This window comes from Poecilia mexicana, unplaced genomic scaffold (genome assembly GCF_051168715.1).
Source record: "Poecilia mexicana isolate PSO_F unplaced genomic scaffold, ASM5116871v1 scaffold_14, whole genome shotgun sequence".
Classification (NCBI taxonomy): Eukaryota; Metazoa; Chordata; class Actinopteri; order Cyprinodontiformes; family Poeciliidae; genus Poecilia; species Poecilia mexicana.
Window position 1 is genome coordinate 8,413,548 of NW_028263383.1, and position 8,937 is coordinate 8,422,484.

Sequence of the window (8,937 nt, forward strand, 5' to 3'; positions counted from 1 at the left end):
GCTCTGATTGGTTCATTTCCTCAGACAGCAGTAGTAGCACAGAGGAAAGGTGGAGATTGATCTTTTCACAGGTTATTTCAAACTGTCACAACAGTTTTAACAAATATGTAAAAAACACATTTTTAATAAAAGTTACATACTGCAGCTTTAAGCTTACAGATTCTCCTACCTGATCTCCGTTGCTCCTCCAGTTACCATGGATCCATTGCTACATTTTACCGAGGCGTAGCAAAGGTGTGGCTGATTGGATTTTAGATTTTATTTGTAAAGAATTATTAATCAATTTATAATTGTTCTTTCACTTTACAATACAAAAAATACACTAAAGTTCATACGATGTAATGTTACAAAATGCATAAATGTAAAGCTCCGGTATGTTGTCAACCACCCTTGTATACGCGCCGCTCAGAACCTCTGCTATGCTGCAGTGTTTTCCTGATAACAGAGCCTGCCTTGAATGCTGGGTCAGTTACCATGGATGATGGTGAATAATCCTGGATAATTTCCTGGAACGGTGAGTTTCTTTCTCCACCATTAGCACATTGAACAGCGCGTACACAAGGTTCTTTTTGACTGGGAGTGGTGCATTTCTGCAGATGGATACCCATTGTGAGTTTTATAAACTCAACATTATGAGTGACCTGGTATTTTTGTGAGGTTATGATTAGCGTAGTCATCAGCCCTCAGGAACCGATACAACTGAGAGCTGATATAAACGTCTGAAAGGCTGACGGACCAACGTAGGCGCTCTCACACCACGATGTTAACAGCCTTGTCCCCGAACAGGAACTGGCTGTGGCTCTGCACCAAGAACAAGCAGATCAGTCTGGTCTTAATCAGAACCAGGCTGTAGTAAAGCACAGGTCTCCCAGCTCTGTTTCCCATTTAAGGCAGTGCAGCTTTGGGTTACTTCTGCCAGAATTACAGCATTGCCCAACTTTAGTTTCCTTCATACAAGAACACTGAGACAATTCACGCAGCGCTTTCTGTGTGCAAACTGTTTTCAGCTTCTTCTGAAAAACAAGGAGAAGCTGAACTTATGCTGAGGTTTGTGTGCGACGATGCGATGCGTGACTAAGCCTGTTGCAAAGAACAAGCAATTAAGCAATTAATCACATGATTAACTAAAATGAGTTTGCTGACTAATATTCTGTTTACGGACTCTTCATAGCACAATTTGGTGTGGTTCTTAATTCTGTTTTATTTGTTGTTTTGTTTTATTTTGGATAATTAACATAGCTTCCATTGTGTGGAGTGTTCTTTAGAACATATCGCATTTCACTGCAAAAACATCTTACCGAGTCCGTTTGTCTGGTTTTCAGTGCAAATATCTTAGTACACTTGAAATAAGACTTAGAAAAAACCTTTCAGCAGGATATTGGAGCTCGTTTTAAGTCAATAAATCCTTAATGTTGGTTAAAATGTGCTAGATTATCTCACTTATAAAATGGGAAAAATGTCTTGTTATAAGTGAATTTATCTGCCATTGTTACCAGTACTTTTACATAAATATTGATTTATTTACTTAAAACAAGCTTGTATATCTTACTGAAACATTACTTGTGTGTTTAAGTGAACTAAGATATTTGCACTGAAAACTAAATGAAAAACAACTGGCAAGATTTTATATTTTTTATTAGTTGAAAATGGTCTCAAAACAACAATATTATCGTTTATCGCAATAATTTCTGGGACAATTTATCGTCCATAAAAATGTGTCATCGTGTTGAAAAATATCCTTTGTGCTTCTAAAGTCTCACGCCACACTGCAGCATTATGGTATAATATCTTAATTTAAATGCATATGAGAGCAGACAGACAGAGTTTGTTATCAGCTCTGAATTTAGTGAAACCGCTGCTGCTGTGAAGCAACGCAGAGGCGTACATGAATGTTTTCTGTGATAACACACTGACCTCCTAATCAGCAGGTTCTCTGTTTGCAGAATGACATGCAGGAATGATGTTGGCCTCCTTTCTCTAGTCTAACTTATTAGGCTTCAGATTTAATATATTTTGAAACAGATAAGATAATTTAGTTGGAGTGTTTGACTAAAGCCATGCTGGATTTAACCCATAAAGATAAATTTATGCGTCTCATGGAGGTTAAATATGACTTAATCAGTATTTATTTCAGATGTCGTAACTTAAATTGGGATTGTTTTACAGCTAGAAAATTGATTAAATACTTAAATTCCTTTCATTGACAGACATTGGCGTATCGATTAGTGTTTATGTCCCTGCTGTTGATTGTAGTTTCATTTCAAATAACATTCCTGCTCATTTTTGCACAGTATTCTTTGTTGTAAACAGTTTCTTGCTGCTTTTGATACTCAAATACACTCAGTTGGACATTTATTTACACCTGAATATGTTATTTTCTTTTTAAAATGTTCAGTATTATTTCTCTGTGTTGTGAATTTATCCTTGTTTTGTTGTTTACCTGTATCTTGCTGCAGGTATACCTGAATTTCCCAGAGGTGGAACAATAAAGGATATTTCTCTTCTATTCGTCTAAATTTAAACAAAAGTAGGTTTTAATATTAATTTCTGAACTTCAAAGTCTTAAAATATTGTAAAAAATATATATAATCTAAACTTGTCAGAGTTTAATATCTAAGTCTGAATTTTTAGTTTTGTCTTCTTTCAAAGATATTTGCAGTTTTGTTGTTAAAATAGTTCCAGTTTCATCCAGAAAGCTGGTGATGAAAAGGCAAACGGTGGCTTTTCGTCTTTCTCTCTATCCGTTTGATCTCTTTATTCCTTTGTTTTACTCACGGTTGTCACATTTAAATCCTTGGCTTAATACCTGCAGCTGGAGATTTGCGGTGAAGATGTTTAGCAGTGCTTCCTGACAGGTTAACTTGCCTTTCGGTGGAGATCTCAAAGAGTAATGAGTTTTCCAGGCTTGTGGGTCTGGTTTGATCCCTCTTTTTTAGTAAAATCGTTCAGCTTTTAGCTGAATTCAACAAACCACATGACATCGGTGTCACTGCAAGCAGCTTTACTGGGTTTTTTAATCTCTTTGGTTGAAATATTTGACTTTTTAACTGATAACTTATGATGGGAGGAGTGTTATTACAGACTTCACATTCTTCATATCAAATCAGCTTTTATTCTTCCTAAATGTAGCAAGTGTTTTGAAAGAAAGTGACTCAAATTCTATTCTAGACAAATTTATTAAATGAAGTCGATAAGAAACTGAAACTAGACATTTTTATTTTAAAACAGTAAACGCACAAAATCTACTACGGCGAATCACTGCCATTGTTTAAAAAAGGAAAAAAAAGTTAATTTCTGTCTAAAAACTCAGACATTTTGAGAGTAACAAGGACATTTACTAAAAATATTTTTTTAGATTAATATCAGAAAAAAACATGGAAATTTCTGAATATCAAATGTCAAAAATTTTCTAGAAAATATTCAAGTTTTATATATATATATATATATATATATATATATATATATATATATATATATATATATATATATAAAACTTGAATATTTTCTAGAAAATTTTATATATATATATATATATATATATATATATATATATATATATATATATATATATATATAAAACTGGGATTAATCACAAAACTTCAGAGTCTTTCGCAAAGATTTACTCTTTTTTCCATCTACAATGGTCCTAATAAACAGTCATAAAAATCCCTTTCAAGTTTTGGATCAACAATAATTTGTTTGATTTTTTCATTGGGATTTTTTGGCCTGTTGCTACTTTTGAGTTTACAATTTTGGCCCACATGGCGAAAAGTTTGGACTCCCCTGGTTTAAACCTTCCACATCCCTTAAAACAACAGGCGTTCAGCTACAAGTACAGATTCATAGATGCAGCAGGTTTCATACATTTGAGGGGAAAAACTTTAAAAAAACCTGAAACACGGCGGAAGAAGGCAGCTGATTATGTTGTCAGGGTTATGCACTTTCCAACTTTAACGTTTAAACAACGAAGCAGGTCATAGGTAAAAACCTGGACTCACTTTGCTTAATGCGCTGCAAATTAAATGTCTGCAGTCGAGGGAAGATTCAGAGCTATTCCCTTGTCCATGACATCATCTCATCCCATCTTATGGCGACCCCTGACCCTGTAGCGCTGACAGCAGATGGTCAAACTATTGGCCGTCTGCAGCAGCCTTTGAAACGGGACTCTGTGGTTTGACGCTGGTGATATCTTTGTCAGTAACTTTGGATTAGCGCAGGCATAAGATGTGTTTCACCTGTGCAGAGGGGATTTTGTCGTAAACACCTCGGCTATAGGATGTCAGCCCACAATGTGGTTCATATTTACATGTAGAAACTCGTTCCTGAACAGTTTGATTGGGTTCATAAAGATTTTATCACAGGAATCTGAGCCAATTGTTCGTTCTTTCATCTTTTCAACTTCTTTGATTCACAGTCAAAGCAGGATAGATAATTCAAATTAGAGTATTTTCTAATATATAATAAAGACATTACTACAGATTTAGTTATTTACACTGTGAAAAAGTCTGGGTTTCTTCTGCTTTTGCTTTCATGTTACACTTTCACACTGCACACATACGAAACCTTAATTTTGTCTACTTTCTAGCACAAATGACTTAGTTCACTTGAAATAAGAAAAACTGACAAATAACTTTTCTGCAAGACACAGGAGTTTGTTTTAGGTCAATAATTCCTTGAGTCCTTGAATGAAAATGTTTTAGTTTCTTTGGCTGATAAATTCACTTATGACAATTTCCAAGGTTATAAGTGAAATAATCTGCCAATGGAACATTTTCATCAATATTAAGGAATTATTGACTTAAAATAAGCTCCTATATCTCAGAAAAACTACTTCTAAGTTAGTTTTGTTTTATTTAAACTTATTTCAAGATATTTGCACTTGACACTAGACAAAAAATACTTTGTAAGATTTTGGTTTGTTGCAGTGCAAATGGACTTTTTGCTCTGGATTTTGTGAAAGTTGCACCAAAAAATTCTCATTTTCAATAGGAAGTTTATTTTTATATTTGGGGTGATTCTCACGAACCCAGTCATTTGAATGTCTAAGAAGATTTTAAAGTCATACTCATGAAAATTAAAAATAATTCACTTTTATTTGAACAATCATCATTTCTAATATTTGGCACAGTTAATTGTTAGTTACCAAAATATTTTTTTAAATGTTTTTTAACTAATTTTAGAGTCAGAAATTCATTACCGTAATGCGTCCACAGTAAAAAAAAATGCTTTCACCTCAATTTATCATTGTAATTATTCAAGCTGGTTTATAAAAAAATACTACCAACTTGTGTAAAATAATGTAAACTAGCTCAATATTGTGATATCTAATGATTTCCTATTAAATAATAAAATATATTTTAATAAAAGTGAGTGTCCAGAGGTGCAAAACTCATTACCGTAGCACCTTGTTCGAAGTCCTGTTAAATTTATAGAATTTTTTAAAATTGAGTTATTTTGACCCATAATGTACCACAAAGAAGAGAAGACAAAATATGGCTAAAAAATAAGATTGTTTGACATATTTTGATTATGATAATTGTTATGTTTCTCCTTGCATACGCCTATTCGCACACCACAGCCGATCATTACCGTAATGTGCATTACCTCATGTGCTTAAAAAGTAAATGATTAGATATTTTTCTGTAGAGAAGATATCAGGGAATTTGTATTGTAGGTGAAAAAATTTTAGCTGACTCACCATGGCATGCTACCATTTTAAGCTATCTCATGCGAATTTCACTCATTACCGTAATGCACAACTTTCATTACCGCGCAATTTTAGACCTGTTGCGGTAATGAAAAACAAGATTACGGTGATGAACAGTGTCTTTTTGAAATGAAAACATAGATAAATACATAGTGCATTTAAACTTTAATGCTCCTTCTTATTGTTTTTTTTACACAATTACAGCAGTTTTTTATTTACTTCCTACTTATGAAAAATGGTTATACTATTTTATGGCAACAAATATTAATTACCTAATGTGAAGGGAAAAAGGAAGTAGTGCTGGATATCAATTAAAATTTCCAAAAATGCTTAGATTCAGAGGGACCCATTTCAACTCATGATCCAATTTGATGGTTTTTCGATTCAGTTAAGGATATTCCGCTATCAAAATTTTACTTGGAAGGTGAATGAGTGAAAGAAGATGTATACTGGGGGCAGTTCTCCTGGACTGGCAGCCCAGGGGGGTGGTCCACCTACAGAGTATGCTCCAACTACAGAGGGTTCTTGGGCCTCCCTGGTAATGTCTATTCTGTGGTTCTGGATTAGTCGAATCTAAGCTTCAGGAAGAGCAGTGTGGGTTTTGTCTTGGTCGTGGAACACTAGACCAGCTCTACACCCTCAGCAGGTCCTGGAGGGTCCGTGGAAGTTCGCCCAATCAATCTACATGCGTATTGTGAACTTGGAAAAGGTGTTCGACCGTGTCCTTCAGGGAGCCCTGTAGGGACTGACAGTAAGTCGGGCTGGTTTCCGGTGAGAGTTGGACTCCGCCAAGGCTGCCCTTTGTCATCGATTCTGTTCATTACTTTCATGGACAGAATTTCTAAACGCAGCCAAGATGTGGAGAGGGTCCGTTTTGGTGGCCTTAGGATCGCATCTCTGCTTTTTGCAGATGATGTGGTCCTGTTGGCTTCATCAGGTCATGATCTACAGGTTTAGTTCTCAGTATATCTGTAGTCATGGATGGGAAAATGGAGTGAGAAATTGACAGGTGGATTGGTGCAGCGTCCACAGTGAAGCATATACTGCTTTTCATTGTAAGCAGTAATGGCTTTCCATTATGGTTCAGCAATATGCAACATTTTCTCAGTTGCACTGGTCTGCCCTGGTGAAGAGAGAGCCGAGTCAAAAGACAAAGCTCTCAATTTACTGGCCAATCTACAACCCTTCCCTCATTTATGGGCATGAGATTTGGGTCATCACCAAAAGAACAAGATCACAGCTACAAGAGGCCAAAATGTTTTTTCTCTGGGCTCTCCTGTAGAGACAAGGTGAGGAGCTTGGTCATCTGGGAGGGACTCAGAGTAGAGCCACTGCTCCTCCACATTGAGAGGAGCCAGTTGAGGTGGCTTGGGCATCTGGTGAGGATGCCCGAGCCACCTCAATAAATAAATCACCCTTACATAAAAATAAATGAATAAAAATTAAAAAAACACCCAGTGAAGGACATAGCCTATTATCCAGGTCTGTGTAATATCGATTTTTGCGATATATATCAATATTTTCTTTCCTAGAAAAAAATCGATATAGTAATGCAAGTATTGTAACATCCAACTGTCATCTTGTTCACTCACTGCTTGCTTCGCCAGGAGAGTGATTAGGTCATCAGGCTTAGAGTGATTCCTTCAGATGTTAAGTGTCAAGGTTAAAAAGGTATCAAACTATTCAGAGCAGGTACTTGGTGCACTTTATTTACTTCACAAATGCATGTAAGCTACAGTTTGTACTGTTTCAATTAAAAGAAACATGTCTTCTCAACACTTCTTTGATTCATTTTGTCCAGCTGTTGACTTTAAGTCTGTGTCCATGTCCAACTAGAGCCAGGTGTTGTGTAGTTGGTGCTTTTAATCAGTTTTCAGTTAAATTAATTCAATCCAACTCTAAGTCACAAAATGTCACCAAAATCACTCTGTCCCTCTAAAATCTTTCAGAAAATTGCAAAAGTGTATTGAATTGTATTGTTTGCTGAATATCGCAATATATATGGTATCGTGAGCAGAATATCGTGTATTGTATTGTATCGTGAGATTATTGAATCACTAGAGCCCTACTATTCCTGAGGATTGATGAATTCGTCCAATTGCCCAACCTTACATTCCAAGCAATAAGCAGAGATGAAAAAAAGTCAGTTGTGGGTTTGTTTCCATGGCTCAATGTTGGTAAAATGTTTAATTTGCAGATGTATGTTTTGTTACATGCCATTTTATTATTTATGTGTAGTTAAATGTTAGTGTAATTATAAAGTGTTCATTACCGAAACATTCTTATTCATTACCGACATACGTTTTTTCATTACCGCTATGCTCATTTTATGATAATTTATTTAGATTAGATAAAAGAATTACATGAACTTTTTAATTCCTCAATGAAATGGTCAGACTCTTTTATATTATGGTTGTGTTGTTTTTTCAATTTAATGATTTAACACAAAATTAGAACAAAAATAGATTTTAAAATTGTATTCATGTTACGGTAATGAAATAATTGTTTACATTAAAATAATAAATTTTGTTATTAATGACTATTCTTTGTTGGTACCTTCTCCTTTGTGGACACTGAAGTCCATGGTGTCCAAAAAAAGTGGAAAAATGTTTTTGTGGTTTCATATTTCTTCATCAAAATTGTGTTACGGTAATGAATTTATTTCTTCAAAGTCAGACTAAAATGTCTAAAAATACCTTTAAAAATATGCATAGAGGTTATAATTTTACATTGAAAGATAAAATTAGATTCTATTTTATAAAGAAGGTGTGTTTTTGTGTGCATACAATGCATTTTTATTTTTGTTGTAAGTTGTACCATGTTCGTGAGAATCACTTATAGAAATGCAGAAACGCAGTGAAATATGAGCTGAATAGCTAATCAGCAAAATGAAGGTTATGGACCTAAAACTGTGGTTTTAAATGTTTCTTATGCGTTTTGTGACACAGTTTGTGATTTTATCTGTGAAAGGTGCTAAAAAATATATAAAATTTTACTTCCCTCCTGTTGTTGTCTTCATGGTTTTCACCAGTAGAAACATTCAGCTGTTGGTGCAAAAATCTGTTTCTATTACAGTTTTGCGAAATACGTCTATTTCGATACAACTAAAAATCATCCTAGAGCAAAAGCTTTCCATTAAGCAAATTCATTTTAGTTTAAATTTGCGTAAATCTGTGGCTAATGGAAACGCAGCTAGTGGCTCTTTACTGAGTGTCTCAATAGTTGGCATC